This window comes from Culex quinquefasciatus, chromosome 3, assembly GCF_015732765.1.
Source record: "Culex quinquefasciatus strain JHB chromosome 3, VPISU_Cqui_1.0_pri_paternal, whole genome shotgun sequence".
NCBI lineage: Eukaryota > Metazoa > Arthropoda > Insecta > Diptera > Culicidae > Culex > Culex quinquefasciatus.
This window is the reverse complement of record NC_051863.1, coordinates 28900895-28918265: the sequence shown is the minus strand read 5'-3', so window position 1 is coordinate 28918265 and position 17371 is coordinate 28900895. Positions and strand designations below refer to the sequence as shown.

At 34.2% G+C, this 17371-nt stretch overlaps 1 long non-coding RNA gene across 1 annotated transcript in view; it reads left to right on the top strand.

Annotated features, from left to right (window-relative positions):
* The window catches only part of LOC119770698, a 32980-nt gene extending 19209 nt beyond the window's left edge, over positions 1-13771 (top strand). The window contains exons 2-3 of the long non-coding RNA XR_005278950.1: positions 8901-10205; positions 13418-13771. This is a non-coding gene — a long non-coding RNA (uncharacterized LOC119770698). The remainder of the gene's footprint in view (positions 1-8900; positions 10206-13417) is intronic.
* Positions 13772-17371: the final 3600 nt, after the last annotated feature.

Sequence of the window (17371 nt, the reverse complement as noted above, 5' to 3'; positions counted from 1 at the left end):
CGGAATTAATTCGGAAAATTACATTTGATTTCTAATTATAAACTACCTGAGTAAAGAAGTTTAATTTCGGGAACTACTTGAAATTTGAAGTATTTGTTGACTTAGGAACCAAATATTGAAACATTCAAAATTCCGCAAATTCCGTGCAAGGATATAAACAAAATTGCAAAAAATAGCATGTTGTTTTGAATTAAAATTGGTTAATTCTACCATTTTATCCCTAGATTTTGACCTCCTTTATTATTATCGCTTGCTTAACCTTTTCAATGTGTCTTTTTTTCGGGTTTTTAAAATAACTCGTTTTTTGATGATTTAAGCTAATTTACTATCCAGCTTACTATACTACACTGAAAAAATATTATGTGTTCAGTTATGAGCAATATAATTAGCTTATATCTGTAAGCCCATACATCCAACTGAAATGTGGTCAAAGACAAAGTTATGGGAAATTAGACGAGCTTTCCGGTAAAAATATTTTCGAGACTCAAAAATCAAGTCTGTCATAAAGAAATTGCCAAAAATAATTAAAAAAAACTATTTTTTAGACATTTTTATTTTTAAAACCGCTGTAACTTCACAAGGATTGGACCTAGGACAATGCACAGTGGTCCGAAACCGAAATCTAGCGTGACAAAATTGATAGCGGCCACACGTTAAGATTTAGAGCTTTGGTGTTTTCGGGACAAATGATCAGGGTCAAAAGGGACATCTTTTGGTATGGTGGGCATTAGGGTGGTCCAAATTTTAGGGTGGTTCAGATTTTTTCTTTTGGCGGGATGACGAGATAGCGCTTTGGTGTCTTCAAAAAAGTTGTAGAGAACACCATTCTGAGCAACTTTGCTCAAGAGCACAAAGCTCTATCTTCAAACGGGAAGTTTCTAGAGCCATTTTTGTAGTTTAGGTTGAAGTGTTTATGAAAAAATTAGTTTTTTGAACTTATCAACTCAGGCTTGTGTCGTTGCGAGTTGGTGTCTTTTAGACATTTGTAGAGCTTATCAAAACACACATTTATCTTCCAAGAGAGCAAAAATCGGACCTTTAAAACGAAAGTTATAGCCAAAATACGACGAAAAAGACGTCATTTTGAAATGTGAATAACTCGAAAAGGTGGTGGAGTTTGACCTCACTCTTAGCAGCATCTGAAAGTACACATTTTAGAGTACATTTGCTGAAAATATCTCGGAGGTCTTTTTTGTTTAACTTATTTAATCTCAATTTGAAAATGAGCATTTTTTAATCGTTTTTTGCCCATAACTTTAGATTAAATTGACCAAAATTCATTTTTCAAGAATAAAAATGTTCATTTTGACAAGCTCTACAATTGTCTAGAAGGGCTCAAAAATGTACAAAATGAACTAGTGGTTGTAAAAGAAGAAACAAGTTTTGGCTGAAATATTTCAGGAATCAACTAAATAATTAAATTTATTCCTTTTTTTTTTAAATGTTATACAGTTACGTAACAAAAGTTTGTACACGCATTAGGCATTGAACACATTATTTACTTAAAAAATGCGAAAATGGAAACTTTAATAAACTCTTTTTTTTCTCACAAAAAAAACTAATGAAAAAAAATATTTCTTTAAAAGTGACGTAAAATACGTAGAAAAATGCTTAAAACGTGTGTGTGTGTGTGGTCCAATCCAATACCCGCTAACCGGTAGCGAAATTATGGGAAAGTATAATTTGTATCAGACTGTGTACATGCCGAATGCTGATACAGCTTATCTCAGTCCCGGGTATTAGGTGGTGATAGCCCTCGCGCTGCTTCCAACGACCCGTTTCAGAATGACAGAGCTCCTTGCGGTCCAATTCCGAGGTCGCTGGGCGTTGTTCGGCCCCGCCTAAACATAGAAGCAAGCATCTGAAGGAAACTCGATCTATATTTAGACTTCCAATCCCGTCAGGCAAATCAGGGATCAGCGCGTATTTAATAATATGAGAAGAAGAGATAACATATTTCAACACTACACGGAGAGACCGGCCAGGGCAAATCTAAGAAAATCTTGGTTAATTTAACTAAAAGTATGGGTTAATTTTTTACACAGCTTTTTTTCAACAATCGATTGTTGATTTTGTTAACCCAAAATTGCTGACCACCAGTAACTAAAATTAACTAAAAAAATAGTTGGAATTGCCATTTTCGTTGGTTAAATGGCCGAAAAATTCTAGCAGTCGACTGCTAGAATATTTTTTCAGAAAATTAACTATTTTTTTGTTTTAAGCTGAAATATTGTGGAATATTCTGTAAAAACAGGCTGGGCCATACTTTTCAACTATTTTTCAACAATTTTTTCGTTTTATTAACTGAAATATTTTTGCATGCTGCAAATTATTAGTGAATTATAACAAAACATTTCTTAATTAAACATAATTTATGTTAGTGTCGATATATATTTTCTTTAATTATCTAACGATACAGGCCGGGCTGAATTTCTAGCTATAATTTTAACTAATGTCTTACTTAAATACAGAAAAACATTCGTGCATGTAGTCAATAATTAGCTATTGTTAGCAATATTTTTATTGAATTTGCAGTAAATTAATGCTGGGTGTTTTTATATTCGCATTTATTCTGCCTAAAATTTTAACTTTTTGTACTAATTTGTTTTTTTTTGCATGAAGTTATTAAATTACTGTTAAAAAGCATCAAAACAAAACTTTTTATTATCTGTTATTGTAAAACATGTAAAGTTTGATTAAAGTTTGAAAAAAATACGTTGCATAAATCTAAAAAATAATAATAAAACATATTACAAATTTTGTTAAACATATTTATAAAAGATGTTTAATTTCTCGTGAATTCCTTGAAGATATTTCACCAAGTAAGTTATTATGTTGTATAAAATTAAGTGTTGTATTCACTTACCATCACTGTGCAATCATCCGATAAGTCATCATCATCTACAACGGTCTCAGGTTTAGTTATTTTTCACACAGAATTTACACCAAAACGAACCATTTGCTGCAAATAGACATATAAAATTTATTAGTAATTTGATACAAAATCCTTAATTTTGTCTATAAACTGAAAAAAGGATCGTAAATAAATGTAATTATAATGAGGAAAGAAGAAATATCAATAATGCTCCGTTTCCTGAAAACAATATTTTGAGTTTTACTTATCAGTTTATTTAGCAGTCTTCTATTAACAGCATTTTTAAAATATTTCTATCTTCTTTTGTATATCTTTTATAAATTTTATTTTTTAGACATTTCCCATCATCTCATTTTTATTTTGATATTATGTGTACTCATTTCCATATATTTTATGGTTGATGATTCTGAAAAAAAATGGTTCATTAAAATTGTATCCATCGTAAGCACGAAGGTTTTTGATTATTCAGTTTTCTAATTAAAATCACAACAGATAAATTGTTATGTAAAAATAAATCCATACTTACTTAGATTAACCAACCTTTTGTTAAATTTGCCCGTGCAAGTATTGTCGTGCAAGAGTTCGCCCGCCTCTTCCTTTCACTGCCCTTCCCTTTCCTTAAAACATTGTCATGAAGTCCCCTCGCATCAGAGGTCCTCATTGCGAATGTCCTCGTCTTGTTCTTCATAGTTTATCACCTGCAAAGAAATCATCAACAAACTTACTCACCAATTGCACCTCCACAGTTGCAACAGTGTTCACTTCGATTTGCACTTCAACATTAGCCAAATAGTGTGATTTTCACCTTTCACATTCTCTCACTTCACAATTAACAACACAAACTCAACAAATCGACCGCTCTTGTTCGAATCCTGACTTCAAATGACAAACGTAAACAAACCCAAGTTCATCTTTTAAATAATCAACCAATTGATATTTACATTTAACCAAAAAAAATCTTGATTTTTCTAAAACCAAAGCTAACAGTCGAGCACGTTCATTCGAGTTCGGGAAATCTGTTAGCTTTTTGCCTTTAGCATTTTCAACAAACAGGTTATTAAATTATTACTGAATTTTGGTTGATTCAACTGAAAATTGGCCGTAACAAGTACGTTTTTGTGAAATTTACGAAAGTAAAATCAACAATTTTAATTGTTAAAATTTCTGGGCACAGTCTCTCCGTGTACGGATCAATTCACTGCTAGAGTGCAAACCTTCTGATAGCCGACTGCTTAGCGTCCCATACCACCAATCCAAAGGTGTGAGTTCGAATCCCACCTGATCTCACTTTAGTTTTATTCATATTCAAATTCCTGATTCCAAATTTCTAAGGTACCGACCGGGATTTGATCCCTGAACCTTCTGCTTGGGAGACAGAAGCCGTAACCATTAAGCCACAGAGCCGGTTAGTAGAAAAATGCTTAAAACGTGCAATAAAAGTGATACATCATTCAAAATATCAAAATAAGTGAAGTTGAACTAATATTACCTATATGTAATGTTTGTTTTGTTGAAATTTTGTACCAACCGCGAGTTATGCTGTCTGAAAATCCACCGGCATCGAAACCAGTTCATAGTCGAAGAGCACAAAATACAAAAGAATTAAGGTTTTATTTAATATCAAGATCTAAAAATATGCTACGTCATTTAGGGACATCCCCTTGACAAATTTTTGATTTTTTTGGCTATAGAATCGGATAAAGACGCAACACGAGAAAACAAGAGAATTAATCGATGTGTACAGTGTATAAAGCATATTGTGATAAGTGGTTTTTGCGAAAATTTACCACCCTAGCATGATGTAGGTCACCCTAACGGACAAACAAAAAATATAGATCTGATTATTTTGGCCAAGGAACCCCCAGAAAAAAATAGCCCGATCGGAGAACTATTTTTCGGTTTATGCTTTTTTTCAAATGTAATTGCTGGATATTTGTTGAATCAAAATGTTGAAAAATAGCATTAAGTTTTGTTTTTGTTTTTTTTACAAGGTCCAATAAACAAAATTTCCAGTTTTTGCTTTTTGGGTGGTTTTGAAACCGCCTTGAGTCAGGGGCATTCAAAACACCCAAAAAGCAAAAACTAAAAATTTGGTTTATTGGAACTTTTTTTTTTAAAAAAAAAAAAGAACGGTTAATGTTTAGACAGTTTTCAATAAATTGAGAATATTTTTATCGCAAACCAGCCGCGTAAGTACGATTTTGGGTCCGGTTTCGCCCACTGTACATTGCCTAAAAATCAAAACCTCATCGTGTCACCTCCAAAGACAAAATCCTACGGCCATGAGTCCCCCCCCCTGCAGGGTTAATTAATAATCACTTGACCCAGTTTCGGACCCCGGCGGCGGTGTCCGCGCAAGTGGCGCAGCAAACGGATGATGGTTCCAAGTTGGAACTTCCTACCGACGACCTGTCCGTCCGGCCCAGTGTCCAGTCCAGGGTTCCTCCTAGTTGGAAGTGAAACTTTTTCTCACCCTCCCTCCTCCCGCTGACTTTGCTTGAACGCGCCAAGAATCAAGGAATTGAGCTTTATGATAATCGTATTTTGTGATTTTGCATAATCCAATTTTCGAATGCTGGCGGAGTGGTGGTCTCCTCGGGCTGCAGGAAGGAGTTTGGGGAAGGGTTCGGTGGTGGCAGAATAATAAACAGTTGGGTTTACCAATTTTAATTTGACTTCTCGTGGGGGGGCTCAATTTGGGTTGCGGCTGATGAGCCACCGAAACCAGAGCCAACGAAGCAGAAGCAGTTTATAAATCAATTATACTATGAAAATTGCCATATGTCAAGCCAATCATGGGGGGAAAAGGCAGGGGCGCTGGAGGTGGGGTCAAATTGATGTAGTTTTAATTGCCAACCAATCTGGTGTCACACTGACCATGGCTGGCAGCCCGCAGCAGAAAAAAAACTGCATTCTTGAAGCTGCTGCCACTCAATTTTCACTCGCTTTCCCAAATTGGGTCCGAGTGGAACACTTTTTTCATAATTCATTTCTCAATTAGCATATGACTTTGCTCTTGGCCGCGTCCGGGGGCTTTTGCCTTGGTCCCGCATGGGCAGCAGCATGCCGCACGAACGTTTTGGCCGTATTGACGTCGGAAAAAAATGTACGCTTCTAATTGATTATTTATAGGGCTTGCTGGTGAAGCCCATCAAATCACGATTTTTTCTTAGGCCTGTCCGATCTTTACCTTCAAATCATTTTTTTTTTAATCGAGATGATTTATTTTGCTGATAAAATTAAATTGAATCATGTATAATTTTGTGATAAAGCTTAGGATTAAAAACTTCACGAACACAATTGAAGCCGAAAAACAATAATATTTCACATAACATATCAAAAAATGGTGAACTTGTTTTAACGGGATTCATAGATACGATTTTTTGAAAATGAAAAACTGGGGTTTCTTGGCCAAAATATCCGATTTGGGTGGTCCAACAAATTGCGGTTTTCGTCGATTTTTGCTACATTTTTCAAAAAATCATATCACCGGAATGGCTGAACCAATTTGAGAGCGCCACATTTCAATAGAAAGGTTATTAGTTGGTTTGCTGATTCGAAGGTTTCGGGACCATAGAGCTAATATCTGAAATTATGTTACCCTTATTCCTTGTAGTATTTTATACAACCAACTCAAAATTGCGTATATTTATTAACAGGATTCGGAGATATGATTTTTTGCACATATAAACTAGGTTTTTCGACGCGTCGTGCGCAAAAACGGGTAAATAAAGAAAACGAGAAAAAAATCTACTTTTGAGCAATTCTCTACCAAAACCTGAAATGGATTTTATTTGTATTTTTTGATTTGGCTCAAACTTTGTGGGGGCCTTCCCTATGACCAAAGAAGCCATACAAGTCTTTATACAAGTTTGGCTGCTGTCCATACAAAAATGGTACGTAAATATTCAAACAGCTGTAACTTTTGAGTGAATTTTTTGATCAATTTGGCAAAGTTGTAGGTATTGTTGAGGATTATTGAGAAAAAATAGATACACGGAAAAAATTGCCGATTTTTTAATTAATTTTTTTTTCACTAGAACTCAATTTTCCAAAATACGTATTTTTTGATTTTTGAGATTTTTTCATATGTTTTAGGGGACAAATACCCGCAACTTTTGAGCCATAGAGAAGTATGGTCAAAAAAATCTGCCGCCAAATTGTTTTTTGAAAGAATAGTGATTTTTTGAAAAAATCGAAATTTTACACCAAAAAAAATTTGACCCTAATTTTTTATGTAAAATTGAATTTGCAATCGAAAAGTACTTAATAGATTTTTTGATAAAAGGATCCCGTTTTCAAAATATAGCCACCGAACGTTTGATTTTAAAAAAATATTTCCAGTTGTTGATTTTTAAAAAAAGTGACCATGAGTAACCATTTCCAAAAAAAAAAATTTTTTTGAAAGGTTCAGAAAATTTGCTATGCCCTGCAAAAAGATTTGAAAAAAGTTTAAATGAGTGCTCATACCACCTTCTGACATTTTTGACGATTTACATGTATGTAACCCCTTAAGTAGATCGGGGTTCAAATCCCGGCTCGGACCAACACAACTGGTGATCTTTTCCCTTCTGGAATCGATTGCTTAGTAAAGGGAAGGTAGTTTATCGTCACAAACTGGACCTTATCACGACACCTTAGGGAGGCGACCTATGGAATGTTAACATTAACCCTAACATGTTAACATTAAGTTGAGAATGAAACTGCCACTGAATCAGCTTAGTAAATGCCGGCCCCGATACTCTTCAAGGGTGTTCCCCTCAGGAACTGGGAAAGATTTACTTACTTATAACGAGTATTTCCTTAGCTTGTTACACTTGCCCCACTTTCCCCTAATCAACGCCGAAAGTAGCTTTGACGTTTAGAGTTGATTCAACAAAAATCTTGATTTTCGAATCAACAAAACGTTTTGTTGATTCAAATAAGCCTTATTTTTCTGCGTGTTTCTGGCAGCTTTAACCTTCTCGATTATTCGCTGCTCTTATTTTTAAGGTGGTCTTACTAAAAAGTAACGTAAATGTTTAAGGCTCTGGAAGGCATCATTCCAGATCGGCTATTTGGCGGCCATGTTTGTTTTAGAAAAAAACTATCACATCTTGATTCAGAATGTTTCTATCAAAAATGGTTTCTTTGTGTTGTTTGTAGAAGCATTTTGCATATAGCGATTATCTTTTCATAGCAATTTACTATTTCTGGACCTTGAATTCAGAACCATCATTGACAGTCATTGTCCCAAAAGTGAAGGACACCTTCTACGACCTTAATGATTTGTAGTTTTATAAATGATCAAATGACAAGTAGAGGAAAGACATCTTTTTCATCTAATATTTGCTTATGAGCTCTTTAGGGCTTTAGGACTAATAAAAATCAGAATTTTCATGCCATACATACATGTATTTCCCCTGCCTTCACGTTAATAAACACATAAACACGAACTTATACAGTGCAGTGTAGTGAAGCACAAATAACTTCCCGTTTCACACGATCGATCCATTCAACTGATGGTCAGTCAAATGTCCCTCGAGAGGGGGCGGGTTTGGTTTTATTGTTTTTCATAATTGATTCATTCATAATCAATTTAACCCACTGTGTGAGATGGACCAATCACTACGTGTGACAGCCGCGTTGAAATATTGGTGCCATGAAGTTGGAAATCCCCCGCGGGAGTGAATATTTTTCTTCACGTGTCATTTAGATAATTAAATCGTGTGGCTGTGTGCACACATTGTGTTTCTGAAAAAAATGGGGACTGTGCGTAGCCGTCGTCGATATTAATCAGCTTGATAGGGACTTTGAAAAGTAGCAAAATGAGGAAAGGTTGTTCTTATGGTCAAGGCTGGGATGTCAAGTCTTTTTGGAGAGCTGAAGTCGCAGTTGAAGTCGGTCAAACTCTGTGTTCTCACTCTAATATTTGTTCCATATTGCAACATTGCGTCACAAGTCCTGGCACACACACCCCCTCGAACACACGCGCCCTTCTCTAGCACCGTTCCTAATGAGAGCAAATCTTGTTATTTATTTACAGGATCGTTCATTTCCCTACCGTCGTCGGTGGGAGGCTGTGGTTACAACACCAAAGAAGCGCCACTGAGGAAAATTCTGTGCGTTGCACGGCGAAGACGACGTCAACACTCGTAGATCCGATTAGCAGGGTCCTGGTAGCAGCAATATGTGTGCCACGGTCAGCCCAGCAGAGGCTGGTTCGGTCCCACGGTGGTCTTGGCCACGGCAAGGTTCCACGGTGAAGAAGGCGCCACCTTGCGAATACTAGGAAGAGGGAAAACAGGAAGACGAAGAAACGCGGACGCACACACACACCCACAGAGCAATCTTGTTTTCCGAGCATCAAAAGTGTAGCTTTAAAGCAGCCCTAGAAGGGGATAAGAAGCGGAATAAAGGCTAGAGGAGGGAGCCTTTCAGTGTTTGTGATACGCGTTTGCTCTAGCGGAAGAAGCGCGCCGAAGAAAATCGTGAAAAACAACATTGTGCGGCTTCTCGACTTCCACTCATCTCTGTGAGTGTGGGCACGAGTGTGTGTGTGTTTGTGTGAATTAGTGTGTCAGCTGTAGTGGTGGCGAGAAAGTGTGCTAGAGGTTAGCCAGCGCGCCAAGAGAATATCATAAAATCAATAAAACAATCATAAAAGTGAGGCTACACATGGCGGTGTAGGTGGCGCTCCAAGGAACACTAGAAGGATTTCATGTTTTTTCGCCGTTCTCGCCGAGGTGACCGCAGAGCCCGACTACGACACAGCTCAGCCCAGCAACATTAGGGCCCTTAAGCAGACTAGAGAGGGTGGCTTTTGTTTTGATTGGCCACCTCCCCCCACTGCCCCCCCAAAATGAGGTGATTTGGTGGAGAAAGGCAAAAACAAATACGCACACACAGTCAGAAATACCCACACATCCCCATTAACCTATTGGGGCAAGTAATGGCCCGAGGGTGGTAGAATCGTGACGCCCTCCACCGGAAGTCAATCATACACTGCCGGGAGGAAACAAGGACTAACGCAATCACTCAATAAAAAAAAAAACAACAGCAACAATAACGAGTTCGATTAAGTTAGTCATCGCCTTCGAGGAGGGATCCCAACCCCCCCAGTTCGAACGTTTCACAATCGAATTAAAACACGGCTTGCCTGCTGCAAGGAATCGCGCTCTAAACCCCCGCTAAACGTTCAGGATGTAGACGAATCGAACGGCGGTTGAAGCGCTCAAGTGGCCCCCACAGCTTGCAGCTCACAAGAGGGGACCAGATAGTCGACCAGCCCAGCCCAGTCCCGCGTGGTGTGTTTTGTAATAAAATCAAACGTTAATTGCACACTAATTAGGTGAGAAAAAGGTAGAATTCAAGGCTTGTATGTCTGGGCGAACGAACGGACGGGGTTTTCCGTGTGACTGACGCGGAAGCTTTTGCCATGCAGATTCCTTTGAGCGCAAAGCATGTTTTTCACCCCATTAGATGGAAGCGGGTAACAAGGGTTAAGGCGTTGTAATTGAAGTTGGGTGGAATGAAGTTATGCCATTTCAAGTGGGGATAGTTAAACACTCTTTCAAAGTGGAAGATTTGAGAATTTGGCAGAGCTTTGTCTTATTTATAAGCTAATTTAGCTATGTTCTGTTTAATATTTTGATTTTAATCATTAGTTAGGCTTGGTTTGAACATAATGAAAACTAGCTGTGCCCACATTACAGTTTCTTTAAAACAATGAGAGAAAGCACAATATTTTTGATCCAACCTCTGAAGTTTTATCCAAAAAAGAATTTACAACAGTATTAGACGTTTCTTTAAATCCAAATGTTTGAGTATGGAACATTTTGTTTTTTGAAAAAAGAAGACAGCAACTTCCTCGGAAAATTTGTACTAGGGTTTCCAGTCCAGGAAGTTTTGTTCAAAATCTTGCTCCACAGCCTGAATATTGTTTTCTTGGCTATTTCAAGCTTCTAAGCAAACATTTGGAGCTTTTGCAACTTTTGCCCTTTTAGAGCTCGTTAACACAAAAAATTTCGTTAATTAAAAATAATGTTGGATTTTAGGGGTTACATACATGAAGAAAATCCCAAAATTTCGTATTAAAGAAATCTTATTTAATCCAATAAAAATGTGATATCCATTAAAAATGTAACTTATAATTTGAAAGAAATTATAAAGTTATTTTTTTTGTTCAAATGAAATGGCCTACAGCCCAGACTCGATTATCCGAAGGCTTCAGAAAAATTTCACATCCGATAATCGAATCACTTTTTTTTTCTTTGGCTTATTTTTTATTGATTGAGCTTAAATATTAACCCGTAACTACGCCACAGTGATTCAAATGTTAAATTCAAGATGGCGGCTAAAATTGCGTCGATGAAATATTGAAAAAAATACATTTTGCTATTTAATAGGCAATCAACTATTAAAATTTGACTAAAATGGGGTCACAGAACTCTAATTTAATCTAATTCTAATCTAATCTAATGGGGTCATAGAACTCGAATTTAATGTTGAAAACAAAAAAGAAATGCGATTTTTTCGTGATTCGATTATCCCAAGTTCTATACAAACCTTCAGATAATCGGAACTTCGGATAATAAAGGCTTCGGGAAATCGAGTCTGGACTGTATCTGGGTTGTTGCAGTTTTGAGAAATTTTGTAATTTTAATGGAAACATAAGTCTAATCAATTTAAAACATCTTGAAATGCATTTTTGGCAAGTTTGAGCTCCTTTAAAAATATTTTGATTTTGTGTAATTCCACTGTACAGTATCACAGAATGCTATATTTTGGCGAATTTGTTTTTGTCAATATTCACGGTGTCTTTTGTAGATCAAACTCAAGATAAAACACAAGTCTGATATTTTGCACTATGAAATAATGGCTCTTTCTCGTCATTTTGCGGGGTTATTTTTTTGTTCTGGTTTGATAGAAATTTTGTTGAAAAGCTGTGGCTTCATTTGCATATCTATAAAATTTCTTTTTAATATGTCTTGGAAGACTCTATCTTACATATTTGACAAATAATTTACCTACAATTAAATCATTTCTAGTTTTTTTTAGAAATTACCTCAAAATCAAACTCAGACTTGCCGATTTTTTGCCTTCCTCACCTTACTGAGGAAAGGCTATAAAATCACTCGAAAAATGAACTTTTTAATTAGACCTCCTAGACCTACCATCATTTGTACATAACGACTCAGAATCACCAGCTGAGCAAATGTCTTTTCGTTTGGCTGTATGTAGACATGTTTACCAAATCAATGTCACTGGAATATCTCGTCACTGACTGAGCCGATTTTGACCGTATTGGCGATTCGTAAAGCACATCAAAAGTTATGCTTAAAAAACTGCTGAATACAAATTTCACAATTTGCAACAAAGTATGGTTTTTGCATGGAAACCTGCCATCTTATATATTTTACCAAAAGTACTGAATTGACCTTTCTTGTGGATTTTCAAGATCTGACTTACCTATCAAAAATTACAAGCAGTTTTAAAAAAGGTCTGAATTTACATAACCTCAAATGGTCGGGTCTGATCGTCACGACAAAGCCGTGTAGAGGGATGCCATTTTCCTCAAAGGCGGTGTCTGTATAATCTTGACAAAATGTCTGTAGGTAGTCTGTTTTTTTTTCTCATCACTTATTTTTATTAGGACTTCTAAGGTGATGCGATCACGTTAGGGGCGATCCATAAATCATGTGGACTCTTTAGGGGGATTGGAATTACTCTATAAATGAGAGGAAGGCATAAACCACGTGTAGGTGGATTAAGTAACGTTTTTATCTTAATTTTCTCGGAAAAATACACCGTGGCATTTGAAACCACTTTTCATTCCAGTGTTTAAACCATTGTTTGTAATTTCCTTTTTATTTTGTTTTTTTTTTTCATTACTCCATGATTACTTTAAACAAGTACTTCAAAGTAAATCTCGTTTAAAATGACCGTTCACCCCCATTGGTACAAACTTTTGACTGATATTCGATGGAGACGCATGGTATGTTAAATTAAGAGGGGGTTTGATCAACCAGATTCAGTTTTTTCTTGTTTAATCTGTTTCTTATTTGTTGTAAACAAAGTAAAATAACACCAAAATAATCATAGAAACTGGTTTTTAGATTCTGCCCAAAGAAGAAAAATCCGCCAGTCCTTAATTTCCTTCGATAGATTCATCTCAAACGTGTCCCGTTTGCTCCATCTTTCTTGAACACCCAGTCATCTTTTCGCTTTGCAAGGACGCTGTCAGTCACGAACGGAAAACACCTTCTTCATTCGCGCTGGTCTCTCTCTCTCCTTCTCTCTCTCTCTACCCTATCGCTCTTTCCGCTTCCCGCCGTTCCACTTCCTTTTTCCCGTTTTCCAATCCGTTTGTCGGTCGAACGCAAACACACCCCCACAAACAACATTCTCTCTCTCTCTCTCTTGTTTTGGTGAGCTTTTCCGACGCGACGGCGAAAGCTTTCGATGACAACAACAATAGAGAGCGAGCGCGCATTGTGTGAGAGCGAGAGAATGATTTAACGCTCAATTTCATTCTCATTCTCTTCTACTTTCATTGTGTAGGTTTGCCGGAGGCAGTGTTACCACATGCTCGTCTGTATCAGAGGGTCCAAAAATCTGTCTTATCTGCACCAAGCATGGCGAATATCTGTACCATTATCTGTACGGTATATTTTTTGTAAATAACATTTTTTATTATGCATTTTGAACAATCTTATGACAACATTATGCAGCTCGGAAGGAACGCAAAACTGCATATAAAAAACACACAAGAAACGACCAAGGAAAGACGTTTCTTCGCGTGACGTTCCTTCGCGCGATGTTTGTTTGCAAAAGTTCTAGTGAAAAAACTTAAATATTCAGAATTTGTTTATTTTATTGCAACTGAAAGTCATAAATGTATCAATAATTTTGTAATCGATATTATAATATTGAAAATTCCGAATTGCCTTTTGATGCCGAATCTCAAAAGCAGAATCTTGAAATTAAAAGGAAGGATTTTGTATTTTGCTTGAAAAGAAGTTAACCAACACAGCAAAAATCCGATGGTAAAATCGCATGCAAAAGCATGCACATCACCTTCGTCAAAATAAACACTTAATATTACACACTGCATGTACAATTTTTCTACTCACAAAAAAAAAGTTGCAGCCAACGGGATTCAAACCCAGCACCAACAGTAAGGGCTGGCGCCTTAGCCCGCTCGGCCATCAGACCGATGAAGAATTGAAAGGATAAACGCATATATGAGCTTGACATTTCGGTCAAGTAGGTTTTCCATACTGATGGGCTACATATTTCAGGGTGTAATATTACATAGAATTTCATAAAATAATTCAACATTTATTTTACACCCAGGCCTTTTACACGCAGCTAGATTACTACTTTATTTGCTGTGAATCTAATCTAATCTAATCTAATCTAATCTAATCTAATCTAACACAAACGCAGCCAGTCCGATGAAAGCATGCTGGAAAGTCTTGCGATTAGATTACGCCCCAAGCACTCATTATTAATAATTGCAGTACATCCGAGAACACCCGAAAATGAATTGCAAAAATTAAAGCGGCCAGCCCTACTGCGTTGTGTTTACCGCAGAGAAGATTCTGTGAACGGATCACATTTCACAGAATCTACAGGGGAGGAAGGATGCGTGGACATACCGTACCAAACGCTCCGAATCAGTTGTGGTTGGGTGTGTAAGTGTAAATTTGGCAAATAATGGGGTTCGTGGAAATGGAGAAATGGGGATTGGGAAAATGGAAGATGGAGAAGGGGTAGGAAAGATATTTCATTTAATCAATAGAATATAATTTATATTGGTATGGCATGGAAAAAAAACATTGCAAAAAATTATGGAAAGATCTCACCAAAACCTGGATATCTTCAATAAGCAGCTTCAATCTTCATTTTCCTGCAACCGGAATTGGACATAGCCTGACGTCACCTTCTCTGGGTTCTTGATAGTTTTCAGTCGACGAACCGAATCAAATAGAATCTGCTTCCATTTAGGGGCTGTATAAGTGAAGGAACAGGCTCCGCAGGTTGCAAATAGCTTCTGGCTTTGCCGGAAAGGCTGGAACCATCAGGAAATCTTCACCGTTCCGCCATACTAAAAGGTTCACGGAGAGCTTCACTTTTGCCTTCAGCCACAGAAAGATTCTCTTACAGAATAAAGTCAACCGAAGAACAAATCCGAAACCGTCGTGGAATTTTCTAAAAATTGGCCAAAAGATGCCAACGAGAAATAACTTGAAAAAAACCCCGAAGAAAACATCAAATTTACGGCAGCGAAAAAAATACGTCCAAACACGCCCATGGCTACTTCGATCCTCTCTTTGCTTCAAAAGAAGTTAACCAAAGAGAAAATCTATAAACACAAATACAAATATTAAAACTAAAAAAAATCTAAGATTTAAAAAATAAAAAGAAATATATATACAAAACAAAATTTAAAAATAAAAAATTCAAAGCTTTAAAATTCTAATAATTAAAAATTAATAAAATTAAAATAATATAATTTAATAAATCATATATTCAAAATCCTTCAAATTCAAAATAATAATCCAAAAATTTCAAATTCTAAATAAAATCTAGAATTTCAAATCATACCCAGATTTAAAATTTAAAAATATCAAAGAATTTAAGAATTTAAGAATTTAAGAATTTAAGAATTTAAGAATTTAAGAATTTAAGAATTTAAGAATTTAAGAATTTAAGAATTTAAGAATTTAAGAATTTAAGAATTTAAGAATTTAAGAATTTAAGAATTTAAGAATTTAAGAATTTAAGAATTTAAGAATTTAAGAATTTAAGAATTTAAGAATTTAAGAATTTAAGAATTTAAGAATTTAAGAATTTAAGAATTTAAGAATTTAAGAATTTAAGAATTTAAGAATTTAAGAATTTAAGAATTTAAGAATTTAAGAATTTAAGAATTTAAGAATTTAAGAATTTAAGAATTTAAGAATTTAAGAATTTAAGAATTTAAGAATTTAAGAATTTAAGAATTTAAGAATTTAAGAATTTAAGAATTTAAGAATTTAAGAATTTAAGAATTTAAGAATTTAAGAATTTAAGAATTTAAGAATTTAAGAATTTAAGAATTTAAGAATTTAAGAATTTAAGAATTTAAGAATTTAAGAATTTAAGAATTTAAGAATTTAAGAATTTAAGAATTTAAGAATTTAAGAATTTAAGAATTTAAGAATTTAAGAATTTAAGAATTTAAGAATTTAAGAATTTAAGAATTTAAGAATTTAAGAATTTAAGAATTTAAGAATTTAAGAATTTAAGAATTTAAGAATTTAAGAATTTAAGAATTTAAGAATTTAAGAATTTAAGAATTTAAGAATTTAAGAATTTAAGAATTTAAGAATTTAAGAATTAAAGAATTAAAGAATTAAAGAATTTAAGAATTTAAGAATTTAAGAATTTAAGAATTTAAGAATTTAAGAATTTAAGAATTTAAGAATTTAAGAATTTAAGAATTTAAGAATTTAAGAATTTAAGAATTTAAGAATTTAAGAATTTAAGAATTTAAGAATTTAAGAATTTAAGAATTTAAGAATTTAAGAATTTAAGAATTTAAGAATTTAAGAATTTAAGAATTTAAGAATTTAAGAATTTAAGAATTTAAGAATTTAAGAATTTAAGAATTTAAGAATTTAAGAATTTAAGAATTTAAGAATTTAAGAATTTAAGAATTTAAGAATTTAAGAATTTAAGAATTTAAGAATTTAAGAATTTAAGAATTTAAGAATTTAAGAATTTAAGAATTTAAGAATTTAAGAATTTAAGAATTAAAGAATTAAAGAATTAAAGAATTTAAGAATTTAAGAATTTAAGAATTTTAGAATTTAAGAATTTAAGAATTTAAGAATTTAAGAATTTAAGAATTTAAGAATTTAAGAATTTAAGAATTTAAGAATTTAAGAATTTAAGAATTTAAGAATTTAAGAATTTAAGAATTTAAGAATTTAAGAATTTAAGAATTTAAGAATTTAAGAATTTAAGAATTTAAGAATTTAAGAATTTAAGAATTTAAGAATTTAAGAATTTAAGAATTTAAGAATTTAAGAATTTAAGAATTTAGGAATTCAGGAATTCAGGAATTTAAGAATTCAGGAATTCAAGAATTAAATAATTTAAGTTAGACTGTAATCCATATTCATACAGACTGCAGTCCTGATTGACCCAGTTGACGGTACAAAACATGATTTATCGAAAACTTTCAATAAAATATACTTTGACCAGATTCCACTTATTAAAAAGTTTAATGTGACATAATGGCGTTACCTTTCAAGAAAAAAATAAAAATATTTTGAAAAACGAGGAATAATTTTTTTAATATTCAGGCAACTACAAGGTGGTTGTAAATATTTTTTATATTTAGGGCATGTAATGTATGGAATGCTAAAAAGATATTTTTTATTATCAAACTTTTTTTTGCAAAAAATGCTTTAAATGCAATAAGCAAGATTATGAACATAAAAATCATGTTGTTTTCATATAATT